The following is a 16,575-nucleotide window of genomic DNA, read 5'->3' as shown; positions in this document are numbered from 1 at the left end:
ACTGCTTGGTTATAGAGCCATCTCTTCTGGCTTCATAGGATCTCTTATGTCCTCAGGTTTGTGGAGAGCAAGCCAGATCTAGTGCAGTGCACGTGTTAGCCACCAGAGGGTAGTAGGTAGCCAGGAATTGGCCCCATTGGCCCCACCCCTTCATCCCCATCTTGTAGTCAAGTCTTTTCTTAAGCCTCACAGCTTCCCTAGGACTGCTAGGATGCTAGACAGAAGGCACAGCTTCTTAGTGGGAAGGCTCATGACCTCCGTCTTATAATAAGCCAGCCCTACCTCCTGCTCACACCCAACAAGAATAACAACTCATATTTCTATCTATGGCAGGGAAGGAGCTCAGCTCAGATGACCTGGTCCCTAGTTCCAGATGTTAAGGGTCACTGGAAGCATGAAAGATACCCGTAGGGGCTTGTAGCCATTTATTATTCCTCCCTGAAGGGACCAAGGCAACGAAAATCCCAGCAGACCAAGGTCCCTGGAAGAACTTGGCCTTGAGTAAGGAGAAGTCCCTGGGGCCAGTGGGGGGATGTTTGTATCCCAGGATGAGAAGGCAGGGCCAAATGCTCAGTTTGAGTATCCTTGAGTCAAACAAGACCAATTCCAGCTTGGACACTTGGGGGTGTGTGGTGCTGGAGAAAGCATGATGGGACTGGGAGTGACTCGAAGTCACTTCTGTTTCCTCATCTGCAGAGGAAGGATGAAGAATTACCCACCACCTCTGGGCCTTGATAAGGAATGCAATTTACCAAATGCTAACGAGGGGCAGATAAATACAGACCACCGACTCATCTGTGATTTCACTGCCTGGATCATGAGAGATCGTGGTGAGCCACTGGCTCATGGTCACACAGCTAATATGTGTCAGAAACAATACTTGAACCCGGGCCTTCCCAAATCCTAGACCAGCTGGCCACTCTCCCTGGCTTAGCAATATGACTCGGAGAGGCTGGCCCAGGGGCACTACCGCGCTGGGGGCTGGGGGGAAAGTAAAGGGGGAGGCCTGCCCATTTCCTCACTTCCTCATACTGAGAAAGCCCCTGCTACTGGTGTAGCCTTCCTCCTTCCTCACAACACAGCTGGGCCCAGCTTTGGCAATCTGAGACCTTTGGGGCCTGTGAGGGGAGCCTAGGCAACAGTGGCAGGAAGCAGGCCCCTCTGAGCCAGAGCTATTCCCAGAGTCACGCCCCATCCCCCATCCCTGGGGTTGACCCACCCGCATAAACAAGCCTAAAGCAAGGGTTCCCTAATGGAAAGGGAGCTACCATCCTACTTCCAGTCCCAGGGGCAGCTGGGAAGGAGCACCCCCCCCCATCACCCTGGCAACGCCCTGAGAAAGCCTGAGCTGAAATATTTATGGTTCAGTAACATCCCCAGACTCACTCATGCGGCAAAGGAAAGGGGAGGGGGTGGGGAAAACTGTAGCCAGCTCCTCTATTATCCCGAATGATTAAAGGGGTCTATTAACAAATAGGGAGTGTGGCTCAGAAGCTTCGGTTCCGTTAGTGAAGTTAGAAATTCTCCGTCTTGGGGGAGAGCCAGAACATGCAGGCCCCACCAGCAGTCCAGATCCCCAGAGAAAGAGCTTGAGGCTGGGACTAGAAAGGGTTACTTACTGTCATCTCTAACACGGGGCTAAGACTTTCAATGCTTCTCTTACAGGGCTGTAGTGGTAAGAACTTTGTAAACCTTGAAGCTGTAGAAGTGGGAGTTATCACAGGATTTATGTTGGGCATATCAAACAGCTGCCTTTCCAGGACCTAGCTCGAAGGCTAGGTGTTTAATAAATGTTTGTTGAATGAATGAATGAATGAATGAATGAATGAATGAATGAATGAATGAATGAATGGGAGAGACCTTTTCCAAGCCTCAATTCCTTCATTGGTAAAATGTAGTTAATAGTTGAACTATTTACCTCATAGGGTCCGTCTCTAGGAAAACTCTGTAAAACCCTTTCATAAGACTGTTATGATCTGTGAATGATCTGTGATTATCTCCAGAGAGCAGTGACCAACATATCATCCCGAAATAAAAAGCAAAGGTCCCCAGTCCCCAGGCCACACATCCGGGTCAAGAGTAACCATCTTCCCAACCTATCAGGGAATGAAAGTATGGAGTGGGTTCACATCAACCACCTCTACTCCTGAAGGCCACGTTGTAACCAGATCCCTCCCAAACCAAATTGCCACCTGCTAAGGAAGTTGGTACAAGCCCAGGGGCTGTTCTAGTCAGGGGAGCTTTGCCCAGCAGATAAGGGAGGAGAGGCTAAGAATAAATGGCTCAGGCAGCCTCCAAGACCACTCCAAGAACCACTGGCATATTCTCTAACAGTGAATTTATTCCAGCATGTCCAGAGACACAGGACACCCGTCACTGAACAAAACCAGTAAGTTTACGGCTGGGAGGCAGCAGTATAAGCCCCTCATAGGTCCATGAGCTGAGGGGCCCCTTAAAGATCATTACACCTTTTTATTTTAATCAGGAGGCCCCCAAATCAAGGAATTTGCCCAAGGTGGGAGACTTTCAGAACTAGGATTCAAACCCAAGTCTCCTAACTTCCCAAATCTAATGTTACTAGACCCCAATTGTCTCACGGAGTACTCCTCCCACAGCTCCAAGGGGTTCTCCTAACTCGGGTACAATGATACCTCCTCCTTCAATTCGGTCTACCTTGATTCCTTCAGTGAAGGCAATCACTGTCTTCCATTTCTAAAAATGTCTCACTTCGAATTATACTTTTTCTGTGGCATTTAATCTTATTTATCATAGCAGATACTTTCGAGGACAGGGCCTGTGTCTTTAAATCCCTCTAACCAGTAGACAGCACAGGGCCTTGTCCACAGTGGCTAATTCCCCTTTTTTGTATTGTTCTTCAAGTTTATAGTGTTACTACAATTCCATCATGTTGCTTTCCGTAACAAGCTTTCTAGTGTAGTGGACAGAGGGCTGATTTAGGGGCCAGGGGGCTAGGCTTCTAACCGTGGCAGTACTAGGGCCCCTCCAGAACCCCTCTGGGATCACAGGATCATGGATTTGGCCTCAGGGCATCTAGTCCCACCCTCTCCATTTATAGATGAGGAAACCAGAGGCCCAGGAGATATGGTGACTTAACCTAAGATCATAGAAATAGTAGGTTAGGAGGAAGCTGGGCTTGTCTTTTATTTTTTTTTATTTTTATTTTTTTAGTGAGGCAATTGGGGTTAAGTGACTTGCCCAGGGTCACACAGCTAGTAAGTGTTAAGTGTCTGAGGCTGGATTTGAACTCAGGTACTCCTGACTCCAGGGCCGGTGTTCTATCACTGCGCCACCTAGCTGCCCCTGGGCTTGTCTTTTAATGATTTGTCAAATTAGGGATGAGGGACAAGGTTAGATCACCCTCCCTCCCCCCAGGCCCCACCCAGCTTTCCATCTCATTCTTTAGATCTCCAGGGGTACAAACCAGATGACCCAGCTCCTCTTCAGCTTAGCCAACAAGACTGCCTTCTTCCCAACCCCACTAAACAAATGAAGCTACTTGGGGCAGCTGGCCTAGGTGTACATGGCCTGTCTCTCCTTTCCTCTGGGCAGGCTGCTGCTGACACACTTCCTGGCAAAAGATCAGCCCTCCTGAGAAGAGGAAAGTGAATGGGGAAACCCAAAAGGCTCCTGGCAGCACCGGTGGAATGGAAAGAGATTTGGAAAGGCAAGACCTGGGTTCAAATCAATCTTCTGGTTCTTATTTGTGGGACACTGGGCAAGTTACTGGGTTTCGGTTTCCCCGTCTGTAAAATGAATGGAATGAACCAGCTTTCTGAAGTGAAAAGATTATGGATCGGCCCCTTGAAAGGACCTCAGAGACCACCTAGTCCAAACCCTCATTTTACAGATTCGGAAACTGAGGCTCAAGGAAAGCAACTTGCCCAAGGTCACAAGGTTAGTAGTTTCCAAGTCTTTCCAACCCCAAATCCTATCATTTAAACCAAGCCAGCCTGGCTTAAAGCCCCTTTTTCAGAAACCCAGAGGAAAGCAGTCCAGGAGGTCGGTTGCCTCCTTGGCAATGGCTAGAGGCTGGATGATCATGGAGAGGAGACGCATGGTGAGGACCAGCATGGTTTATTCACATCTGGAAGCCGCAAAGGCAACACTGATTACATGGAGATGGTGTGTACCCCACTCCCACTGGGTTAGCTCATGATCTCTACTCCTGCCAGCTTTCTGGGGGAAAAGGCTCCCATGCGATGGCTCCTCACCACTGTCTGGCCCGAGCCGTAAAGACTCCAGGGGTGATCTGACCGACATCTAGAAGGGGATCCACGCCCAGGTATCTCAGGTGGCAACACCGAGGGGTTGCTCCCCTCTTCTCAGTCCAACGCAGCAGGGCCTGACATTGAAAGGGAGGAATGCTGTTGATCTGGCCACGGAGAAGAATCTGGAGGACCCCCACTCCCAAAAGAACCGACTCTGCATCCTGCCAACACACAAGATAAGATATTGGTGAGAACACTGGTTTCTTCACGGCTGCTCAGAAGGAAATAAATCACCCATTTCAGAGTTCAGAGCAGGACCTCACAAATCCAGGCTCTGGGTAACCAGAGTAATCGGCTCTCCTACTTAACTCAGAATTGTTCCCATGTCTCACCCACTGCTCTCTTTACAACAACCCTTCGAGCTCAATCAAAAGGACTTAACAGAGGGGGAGCCAAAGGGGCCAGGTGTTCCAGCTCCAAGTCCAGCCTTCTTGTAGTTCCTTCCATGTCCTCTCTGATCCTGGCTTCCCTTCCCAGTCCTTGGGGATGGAGAGCCTTCCCTCTGAGGTCATCTCCCATTGATCCTGCATACATCTGGCTGTAAGCGGCCTCTCTCATTAATGAGACTGAACTCCGAGGACAGGGACTCTTGGCCTTTCCTTTGTAACTCCAGGATTCTGGCTCACACACAGTAGGCGCTTAATAAATCACTGCTTGAGCAGCCCATGTTTATTCCTGATCAAAAGAAGTCCTTGTATCAGACGTGTCGATCTCAGAATCACTTTGGGGTCTTCTGACTTCACAGACCCTACACCAACGTCAGCCACCCTTTATGTGGGGGTGGCAGCCCCGTCGGGGAAAAAAGGAGAGCTCAACAAGCCATAGGAAGAGATTTCCCACCGGTCCTGCCCTTCCTATCAGCCACATCCGGCCCCCAGTGTGTGGTGCAGTGCCTCAGCCAAGGCGTGAACACTAGACTTGGAGATGCCACATTTGGCTCTGCTGTGACTTGCTCTATGTGGCTCTATGTGGTGGTTTTTCCATCTGCAAATTGCAGGACTAGTTGACCTTAGTCTAGGGACCAAGGAAAGAATGAAGCCCTGAGCCAGAGGAATACAGATTTGTCCTAATTCACACACGCAGCCAATTGCCCAGTTGGGACTCCAACCCAGCTTCGGTTGTTTTTCCATTCCATCACACTGCCTGTATCAGTCCCAAACTCAAGTCAGCTAGCTTGGGAGCCTTAGCTTCCACTGGAAGGGGAGGCGGCTTAGGTAACAGTGGAGAGGGCTGAACCCATTCAAGAAGGCCTAAGTTCAAGTCCTGCCTCAGACACTTACTAGCTGTTAGGACCCTGGCCAAGGCACTTTAACCTCTGCCTCATTTTCCTCAACTGAAAAATGGGGGATAACAGCACCTGCCTCCCAGAATTGTTGTGAGGCTCAAATGAGGTAGCATTTGCAAAGAGCTTAGCCCAGTGCCTGATACATATAAATGGTTACTCTCTCCATTACCAGGGCTTGGTTCCCACAAGATGCCTCCCACTCCTGGGCTATGTACACTCAGACTTTTCAGGGCCATCAGACCTCATCTTATGCCATTTGAGGACAAGTAGCCAATATCTGCCACAATCTGAGATACATCTAAAGTGCTTCCCATCGTCTTCTCGTCATCTACTAGGGGAATCTGTGATGCTTCCTGTGTCCTAGCACACTATCTCCACCTCCTCAGGGGTGTTCAGGGACTACCCCTCACAAGAAGCTTTGTGGGTACATTTTGATTTCCCAGAGAATGAAAGCCCCTAAAGAGACGTTTTCATTCTGTCTTTGCACCCTGAGTATCTTGTATTGCTTAATAAATGTTTAGTGAACTGAATGCTTGTTGAGAGCTGAAGTACTGTCCAAATTGGATAACATTTTAATTAAAGATAATGACAAGCAGGTGTGCATCCTAGAGGGTGACAAAACCACACCACACATTAATGGGTAGTAGGAAGTGGACAGGGTAGGGAAGAGGGGGTACTTAGCTTGTAATTATGGCCGTGACTGTCTCCAGTATCTGAAGGGATATTACACAGAAGAAAACAAGACTTGTTCTCTTTGACCCCCTTATACAGAAGGAGAAGTAACAGTTGTAAACATTTTAGCTTAATAAAACAATTAGCATTGACCAACCATGAAATAAGTTACCCTGGTAGGTAGAGTGCCTTGTCATGGGACATGTTTACCTAGGGACCATCTGTTAAGAATATAATAGAGGGGGATTGATTTCTGCCTAGGGAATGAGACTGGGCTGTTTCAAGAGCTCTCTAAAAACCGTTTCGATTTTTTGACACTGCAGGATTTCCTGGGTCATGAGACTGTGAGCATGAGGCAGGGGAGCCGGCTTCATTAGCCATTATCACTATCCACCCACAGCATAAAACAAAACAAACACAAACAACTCTTAAAAATCAAAGGCCAGACATTTCTGCTTCTGCAAACAGGAAGATGGAAGGTTACACGCTCTGCTAGACCTGACCTTTCTGCCAACAGATCACCAGTGAGTGCTTGAAAGCATTGTCTACCACAGCCAGGTGAATCACAGTCTGAGGAAATGCCTGGATAGTGGTGCAGAGCCAACAGGGCCATTTTGATTAGCTACCAAGCCCTGAAAAGAGTCCCACTCAGCAGGGGACTTTAATAGACCCAGTAGGGCCCAATTAACTTGAACTCTGCAGCCAGCTTCTCCCCTTCTCTGTCTGCATGATGCCAACATGGCCAGAACAATGTGAAAGCTTCAAGCCTAGAGTCACTGTTCCTGGGATTATCTTCTCTTTGAGCTCCACACCCCTGCACGCCCCCCCCCCCCAAATTCCACTCTCCTTCACAGGCAAGAGATCCCTAGTGTCTGGGTAGCTATGACAGCCGGGGATGGCCTAAGACAGCTGAAAGCCTACAACTTCTGTTTCAACAGAAGCAAAAATGAGCTAACTTTTCTAAGTCTGAGAAAGAGAAAAAATTCCCCAGTGACAAGTTGGACACTTGGACACTCCAGAGAAGAGGGCAAAGGCATGCATTAAATTCAGCTTAGAATCAGATGGTGTGAGGAATAAACAGATGATGGAAGCTCTAGCCTTTGGCGTTTTATACTAACACACACATTTAATGTTTTAGGGACACTAAATGGGTGAAACTCAAACTAGAGCTGAGCCTGGGAAGCTGTCTCTTGAGGAAAGGGGTTGGATGTTCCCACCTGACATTCAAACACAACTACATGGGAGGAAAAAAGGATTCTGCTCAATTAACCACTGCCCGACTGGCCTTTTCGACAGAAGTGAACTTGACGTCAGCATATTACCGGATACCTAGGTTCATTCCCTCCTGGGATGCACTGAACCCTTTCAGCCAGGCTGTAGAAGAACTGGCCTCTAGATGGGTAATGGAGGGCATGGGGAACAGCAATACAAAATCCAACATGACTCAAGCTGGTGGGGGGTGTGGGGTGTGGGGTGTGTGTGTATGTGTGTCCCCAGTGCCTGCTCGTGGGTATGAAAGGCCTTTAAATATTCATCACCTTCCTGGTAGCCTGACAAACAGGCTGTTAATTTGGTGAGAAATGGGGGGAAGAAGGGGGAAGCTCAGGCAAGAGAAGGGAGGGGTCAAGCGTCTGAGATGGCCTTTGGAGAAAAGGCCAGGCTTCTTGTCATTCCATGGCAAACCAGGGGCAAGGCCCTTCACTGGGGCAGACAGCTGCTGAATGTGGGCTATAGATGATGGGAGGGAGTTTGCCTAAAATCTAAGGAGACCCAAGTGAGATAGTGACCCCAGATACCAGCCCTCTCAGCAGCATGGAGAAGGAAGGGCATTTTAGGCTGGGAGAAGGCAGCAGAGGGCTGGCCCAAGGCTCTGTGCTCTTTCAAATAGAGAAAGAAACAATCTTCCCAAGTCTTCAAAATGCTAGAAATAAATAGGAAGTCTTACCCTCGGGCAAAGGGGGGAGGGGGGAGGGAAGGGAAACCTGAACAGTTTTAAGTGCAGATGGGGGCCAGTGTGGTTAAATTAGTTACTGTGGGGAAAAAAGTGGTGTTAGTAGATTACAAACTGAATCAATCAATCAGTATTTAATAAAACACCTAATCTGTGCCAGGTGAGGTAGTGTGAGATATAAATACAGAAACAACACCCCCCCAATAAAAACCCAAACCCTACTCACAAAGAGTTTACATTTTAATAAGAGAGTGACTTTATGAACAAAAAGCTTTGTTTAGAAGATGGTGCTCGAGCTGCATGCATCTTAAGGGAGGAGGGCAGGAGAGAGTGGCCACATGGGAGTGCTGTGAGAGAGGAACAGAGAAGAGCAGCTTGACTGTGTGAGAGGGGAAGTCAAGTCTATTGACACTGGGGCCAAGGTGCATAGGACTTTAACAACAAAACAGACACGTCTCTAGTATGTCCTAGAGGCAATGAGAAGCCACACATTCAGTTCTGCAAAAACTGCTTTGCGTGTGTGTGTGTGTGTGTGTGTGTGTGTGTGTGTGTGTGTGTGTGTGTGTGTGTAGGACTGACCAGAGCAGAAGAGAGGAAGTGAGAATGGCTAGGAGGGGGGGCTGCAACGATCCATCGAAGAGGTGAGGAGGGAGTGGACATGGGTGAGAGCTTTGTGAGTGGAGAGAAGGGGTGGGATTGGAGAGACGCTTCAAAGATAGAAAGGACAAGATCTCTTAAGTGACTGGCTATGTGAGTCGAGGAGAATGAGGAGCAAGGGATAATGCTAAGATTAGTAACCAGAGACAGTGGAAGGAGAGTGGTGCCTTTGACAGGAAACAGGCAAATAGGGAAGAGGGAGGGACATTCAGTTCAGTTAGGGATGATGAGTCGACAAAGGAGACTAAGCAGCAATCAGACAAGTAGGATGAGAAGCAGAAGAAAGAATGTCATGCACAACCTGGAGACAAAAAGCACAGCACCTGTGGGGGAGAGGATTCTCACAGTGCCAAATGCAGGTTAAAAAGATCAGGACTGGGGCAGCTAGATGGCGCAGTGGTTAAAGCGCTGGCCCTGGATTCAGGAGTACCTGAGTTCAAATCCAGCCTCAGACACTTAACACTTACTAGCTGTGTGACCCTGGGCAAGTCACTTAACCCCCATTGCCCCACCAAAAAAAAAAAAAAAAGATCAGGACTGGGGCAGCTAGGTGGTGCAGTGGATAGAGTACCAGCCCTGGATTCAGGAGGACCTGAGTTCAAATCCAGCCTCAGACACTTGACACTTACTAGCTGTGTGACCCTGGGCAAGTCACTTAACCCTCATTGCCCCCCCCCCAAAAAAAAGAAAGAAAAAAAGACAGACAAATCAAGTCGTCAAAAAAAAAGATAATGACTTAGGGAAAGACCATCTGATTTGCCAATTGAGAGACTGTTGGTAACACTGGGGAGTAGGTGCAGCTGTGTGAGGTGACAACAGAACAGACAAGTCATACCAAGGGGAGCCCAAGAAGTTCATCGAGCTTCAGCTGCACCAACAGGAGGGGGCAGCATTCCTGGGGCCCTCTTAACACCTCGTGTTCTGCCGACTGCATTTATGAAGGCCAAACAAGCAAATTCATTGGGGCAAACCACTAGGGGAAGCACAAGAGACACTGGAGAAGCAGCTGCCAGCAGCCGGTTTGTTTAAGAGAACGTTTCAGGAGAGGCCACCACATAAGCCTCTGGCAGCTTAAAGGCTGCCATTTGGAAAAAGATCTAAAGGACAGGTAGAAGCAATGGAATTACCATTCACCAAAGGACCCCAGGACTGGAGAGGGCTACCTGGAGATTGGCAAGGGCCTTGTCACTGGACATCTTCCCACAATGAAGTGACCAACTGTCAGGGCCGTCACAAGAGGCTCCAGGAGCAAGTCAGGGCAGAAGGCAAACCACAGAACCTGTCGTGTTCTGAACACAAATATTACCCATAGCCAGGCCAAGGATTGTCCTCCACTCCCCGTTCCCAGTCATGGATGATTTTGGAGGTAAACAGAATCTCCTCCCATAACCAAGTTTGTTGGATTGGTTGTGAATGATGGGAATTCCTACTCAAGGTTGGAACTGGATTCGATGTCCTCGGAGCTTCCTTTCAACCTGAAGATTCTGAGGCTAACTCAGCAGACAGGAAAACGACAGTCAACAACTCCTCTGCTAACAAAATCCTATGCTATGCCCAGCCCCCAAAGTCTTCGGAGTGCCTCATGCCATCCCACAGCCAGGTTCTTTTGGTCTGCCATCTTGACACCACCCCTTTTAGCTTGGTGTTAAAGGCTCTGAATAGAACATTGTACGTGCAAGCAAGATAGTGAGCAATCAAGTTAACCAGAAAACAACTCTTTCTGAAACTCAGGTGAACTCCATGCTAGAGTCTAGGGGTGCTACCAGGTGCCTGTTCTGGTCCTCCTGATGTTTTCTTCTTTTTGTGAGGCAATTGGGGTTAAGTGACTTGCCTAGGGTCACACAGCTTGTAAGTATCATGTGTCTGAGGCCGGATTTGAACTCAGGTCCTCCTGATTCCAGGGCTGGTGCTCTATCAACTGTACCACCTAGCTGCCCCCCACCCCCACCCCATGTTTTGTTAGGTACTCCCGAGTGAGATGTTGGAAGTGTAGGGAATAACAAGGACATAGAGGCCAAAGGGGAGAACACATTCTGTCTACATAGGAGACAGCATAATTCGAGGAAAATATGACAGCATCTGCAATAAACAGACTGGGTGGGTGCATTCTGGGTGAACTGGGTTAATCCCTGTCTGTCCTTTCTGAGACTCAGATCCTGAACTACAAAATCAGAGGGTTGGACTAGATTCCTTTTGGCTCTTCCCAACCAACGAGAAGACAGTGATCAACTATGCTCTCCACCTCCTAACAGAGAGGTGATGGACTCAAGGTGTACAGGGCCAATGTGGGAATTTGTTTTGCTTGACACTAAGTGTCCCCAAGGTGGGGAAAGAAAATATGTGAACAGAAACAAAACTAAAATAATCTAAGCAAAATCTTCGTCTATACATGTGAAAATGAGGTGGCTATGTTAATGTGGTCTCCAGTTTCCTACAAGGATTTGGAGATGCCAGATGACCTCTGAAATAGAGTTCCAGGGCTGGCAGAGAATTACAGTTGAGGAACTTTGAGGGGATGGAAATGGAAACTACAGTAACAACAATAGTTATAGCATTTATATAGCACTTTAAAGGTTTGCAAAGTACTTTACATGTTATGTCACATTTGAGCCTCACAAAACCCTGTGAGGGAGATGCGATCATTATCCACATTTTACAGATGAATAAATGAAAGCAGAGAGAGGTTAGGTGACTTGTCCAGGGTCACAGATCGAGTGTCTGAGGCCAGATTCAAACTCAGATCTTCTTTACTCAAAAAGTCACTCTCTACTAGGTCATACAGTTAGATGACTAGCTTTGTATAGAGTATAAATATACCTCACCCGCTTCTACCATGGTTTATGAAGCCCTCCTCTAATACTGGGGCTTGGGGTGGGGGAGCTGGACGGGATGAGCAGGGGAGTACTTGGAAGACTCCACCCAGTGTGGTGTGTGGAGAAAGCTCGACTGCTTGAAGGTCACACCAGAGGATTCTGGTCAATCCTGAAACCAGCACCTGGGATGTCAGGCACAGCACAGTATTTTTCCCGAGTGAGCAGCCCTGAGCTTTTGGAAATTTGAAATAGATTTGAAATAAAAAACTGAATCTACTCTCATGTCTACTCCTTAGCTTCTGTAAAATGAAGAATCCTCACACTAGCAGGCCCTAGCCTGCCTCCTGAACGAGGTGTAAGCTTGAGCTGGAGCACCTGTCATCCAGCCAGCAGGGCTCCAGAGCAGACATGTGGCTGCAGGCCGTGAATGTGAAGGACAGCTCTCCCCTCTCCCTCCCTCCCAGCTGCACTGCTAGAGGGTTGCCCTGTGCCACAGTGGATTCCTTCCAAAGTCATCCTGAAATCAGGGACAACAAAACAGTTTGTGCCCCTTCCCCCACCCAGGCTGCTTATAATCTCGTCTAAGACCTTCAGCTCAGGGGCCACAGGCTTTTGACCAGCTGGTAAGGGTTTTACCCCCCACCCCCACCCCAGGTCCTAGTGACATCAAAGTAACCCAGCCAATGAGGAGCTCCGGGCAGGTAACAGCTGTCTGGGTGTGCCTGGGCTGAGATGTAAAAACTGGCATTCAGATTTCCTGAGTGACAGCTGGCTCCCATACAGCCAGAGAAAGGCACAAAGTCATACAGGGCAGCTTAAGTCTCTGAGTAATTGAACATAAAGTTACCATGCCTCGGCAGAATGAAGCACTGAGTTTGAAGGCAAAGCCTCAGGAGTGGGAGACATAACTTAGTGGTTCCCAGGGCCAACAGTGGAGCCAGGAGGGACATTGGAAGAACCAGAGGCTGAAAGTGGAGCAAGGGAGGGCTCTGTTCTTTTTCACTCTGCTCTTTTACCCTCTCATCGATTTGGAATCAGTTCAGAGGTTCATTTATCTCTGTGCAGAGGCCTCTCTCAAATATAGAGAGACCCAGCCCTAATCTCTCTTTTGAACTCCAAGCCTGAATGACCATCTGCATGATGGACATTTCCACCTGGGCATCTGGGGGGCATTTCCAATATGTCCTAAACAGAATTTATTCCCTTTTCTCCTGAAATTTTCCAAACTCAGATGGAGGGCATCACTACCCTCAGTTACTCAGGCCCAGAATGTGAAAATCATCCTGTCATTTACTTGCTCACTCATATCCAATCAAGTTACTAAGTCTTGTCAATTCTACCTCCACAAAATCCCTTGGTTGGCCACACACCCTTCAAGCCCCGCCTACCATCTTCCTGTCAGGACACTGCTGGCATGACCTGGCCTATGGTCACATTGTCCTAATCTCCAACCAAGCTTCACCCTGGCCTTCTGCTTCAGCACACCAATTATCATAGTGTTCCCCTTGCCCCTACCCCCATGGCCTACACCTAGACTATAGCCCCCTCTTCACTTTTGCTGCTTAGAACCCTCAAGCCCCCCAGAGGGTCAGCTTAGGTGTCACCTCCTCTCTGCAAAGCTAGGCTGATTCACCTGGCTTTTAGCATTCTTCCTTCAATTATCTTTGGCTTACTTACCTGTTTACCTGTGGTTACCCTGAACAGAATTAAATGGCTTGAGGGCAGAGACTGTCTCTCATTTGTGACTAGCAGCACACTGGATTAAGAGAATGAGAAAGATCCTATCAAAAATGGGTAGAACTCCAGGTCGGGCCAGCTACAGAACTGATCCTGGGAGCCTCCAAGGGCATCAGCCACCTCCTCCACCTGGCTAATGGGTGAAGTGTCTGTTCTTCAGAGGGATGAGGCACTTGAGCCTCCTAGCCCTTGAGGATCCCAGGGATATACCTGGAGCTCTAGAACTGAACCCGAGAATGGGGGTTCTAGCAGCCTGCTGTAGTTGGGCCAGAACATCTGTTCTGGGGATTTAACGTTAAGACTGGCGCTGCCAAGTTAAATCTGTAAGCCATTCAATGAGCCATTTCAATTCTCTAGGCTTATCTTAATCTTCTAAGGTTTCTCATCATCCTACAGCTTCCTGGACTCAAAATGTCTAACTCATCAACAGGCTGGATCTTTCTCCTAAAGGCTGCCCTATAAATAAAGACAGAATCCAATGGAAATTCAGCTGTGCAGCTTAAGAGCCTCCAAAATTGGGCTTTCCCAGAATTCCAAGGTCATTCATCAAATGCATAGTAGAATCGGAGATAGCACTGGACCAGGCCTTTCTCCAGGGAATCTCCCCAACTCTGGCTCCGAGGAAAGCTTGCTAATACCTCCAAGGGACAAGAAAGGGAGCCTAGAATGCTTATTAGTCAAGTGCCAAAGGCTACTTGGCAAAACCCAAGGAAGAAGTCCACTGTAGCCTCCAAGGGAGAGGGGAACCATGTGGTTTCTTCCCTAAGTCATAAAGATAATAGCACGAGCCTGTTCCTGGCAAAGCTGCCTGGTGGTTTCTGCCATCTGGACTCCCTCCAGGAATTCCACAGCTTCTCTGGCTAACTCAGTTCAAGACTGGTACACTTTAACAAATAAGGGTAAGGTAACATGGCCTAGAACCTAGAATATGCTTAGCAATACTTGTTGATCAACTGATTCCAGTCTGAGGTTTGAGGTATTGAGGTTTACAAGACACTTTCTGCACAAGCCTGTGAGGTAGGTATTTTAACTGACCCATGAACCCTTAATAGATGAGGTGTCATATGGGCCCTGCCTGTCTCCATGACACCAGAAGGCAAAGACTCTAACCTCAATTCAACCCAACAAGCACTTACACACATTCTACCAACTAACTGTTTTAGGCAGTGGAGATTCAAAAGTTAAGAAAAGCAGTCAGAGGGGCAGCTAGGTGGTGCAGTGGATAAAGCACTGGCCCTGAATTCAGGAGGACCTGAGTTCAAATCCAGCCTCAGACACTTGACACTTACTAGCTGTGTGACCCCGGGCAAGTCACCTAATCTCCACTGCTCCGAAAAAAAAAAAAAAAAAGAAAGAAAACAAAGCAGTCAGGCCCCTGGCCCTTACATTCTCCAGGAGAGGCAGGGGGAGATACAATATCTAATATGTAAGCAGATAAATTAGAAAACGGAGAGGCTATGTGGCACACTATAAAAGGCACTGGGTTCAAATCTAGGCTCTGCTAACTACCTGTGTAAAGGCTGCACAAGACAAAAAAGGCCTTCAGTTTGCTGATCTATAAAAAGCAAGGGGTGGACCAGATGATCTCCCAGTCATTCCAGATCTAGAATGGATGATCTTAACATAACTAACAACTGGAGAGGTTGCGTCTAAGAGGGAGATCTGAGGAAGGGGGTCAACCCAGGCACAGAGTATAGCCTTTGCAAAGAAATCAGAAAAGGAGGGGGAGTCAAGATGAGAAGTTTGGAAAGGCTCTCAAGGGCTTTAAATGTCAAGCTGAAGAGAATGTGCTTTAACCTAGAGGTGCTAGGGAGCCACCGAAGATCCTTGGAAAGGGGAGTGACACAAGTCTTTTAGGAAAATTATTTTGCAGCTTTATGGGACTCTGCCATAGGGTATCATCTCATTCCATGGGCTGCCTTTATTCCTGACACCCTGAGCACTCAAGGGGTCTTCCCACAGAAGACTGTATCTAGACAAAGAGACTGTTCCTATCTTGGACTTTTCCTACTCCCCAATGACAATTACATTCACCAGTTTTGACAATTACAAAGGGGAATCAAATGGATCTTGAGATAGGCATAAAAGGGCAGCATTGATGTCTACTCTGATGCATCAAAAATAAATTAAGCCAGAAGCTGAATTACAGATCCCACTGTAAAAGGCTGGTCTACAGACCCTCCTCCCCATATTCCTTATTTTGAGCTTTGGACACAGGACCCCTTTGCCCCCCCAAAATGTAAGGTGACCTACCACGTTTGGGTATCCAAGCAGCTTTTTATTCTACTCCAGGAAATTCCAGAACAATTTTCAAGCACCTGAAAATGGAGAAGACAGAGATTAGTCCTTTTGACAGGGAGCCTGAGAGACTCAAAAACAAGAAAGAAAGATCCTGCATGCAATTTACACATTACAGGAGAGAAACATGCAATTTAAGACTGAATTTTAAATAACATTTCACTGTGAATATAAAAACTAGGATCTATAGGGGAGATTGGGGTGGGGGTGGGGGGGATGTCATCCTTTTACATTTTAAAATAACTAAGCAGAAATCTTTGCTTTGGGGGAAGTAGCATAGTCGGTCTAATCTATAATCATTGTCATTTTTACACTAGGCCATTTAATATGTCAGACTCTGTGCCCAGATCATGTTACAGTTCATTTGCAACGGGCAGGATTATTAAGAGTTATGGCTAATTTATACGGCAGCATAGGGTCTTTTACAGCTACTTTTAAACAGGTTTTGCAAATTTTTTAACATTGAAATTAACAGCTAAAGAATTGTTTATGCAAGTTGTTGTCACAGGTTATGTAAAAAGAGAAATATGTGCTATTAAAATCAGACATTTAGGTTACCTTTGTTTTTTTGCGATGCATGTTAGCTTTACACATCCTGATTCTCTTGCGATAATTTTCCTTTAAAAAGGGGGGTATAGAGTGATCTCTTTTCATCAAAACAAGACATAATGCCCTGAAAGCTGACTCCAAACCATGGTTGAAAATTCAGTTATTTACACTTTATCACAATCTATAAATACAAATTTTTTTTGTTGTTGGTGTGTTTTTAAAAGAAAAAAAAAATACCCCATCATGCACTGCTGCAAGCAGGTTGCCACTTAATACCAGAACGGGTTTTTCACCCCCGAGCAGTTTGGGTGGCTCTCTGGGGTG

The sequence above is a fragment of the Dromiciops gliroides genome, chromosome 3 (assembly GCF_019393635.1).
Source record: "Dromiciops gliroides isolate mDroGli1 chromosome 3, mDroGli1.pri, whole genome shotgun sequence".
Lineage (NCBI taxonomy): Eukaryota > Metazoa > Chordata > Mammalia > Microbiotheria > Microbiotheriidae > Dromiciops > Dromiciops gliroides.
This window is presented reverse-complemented; position numbering follows the sequence as displayed.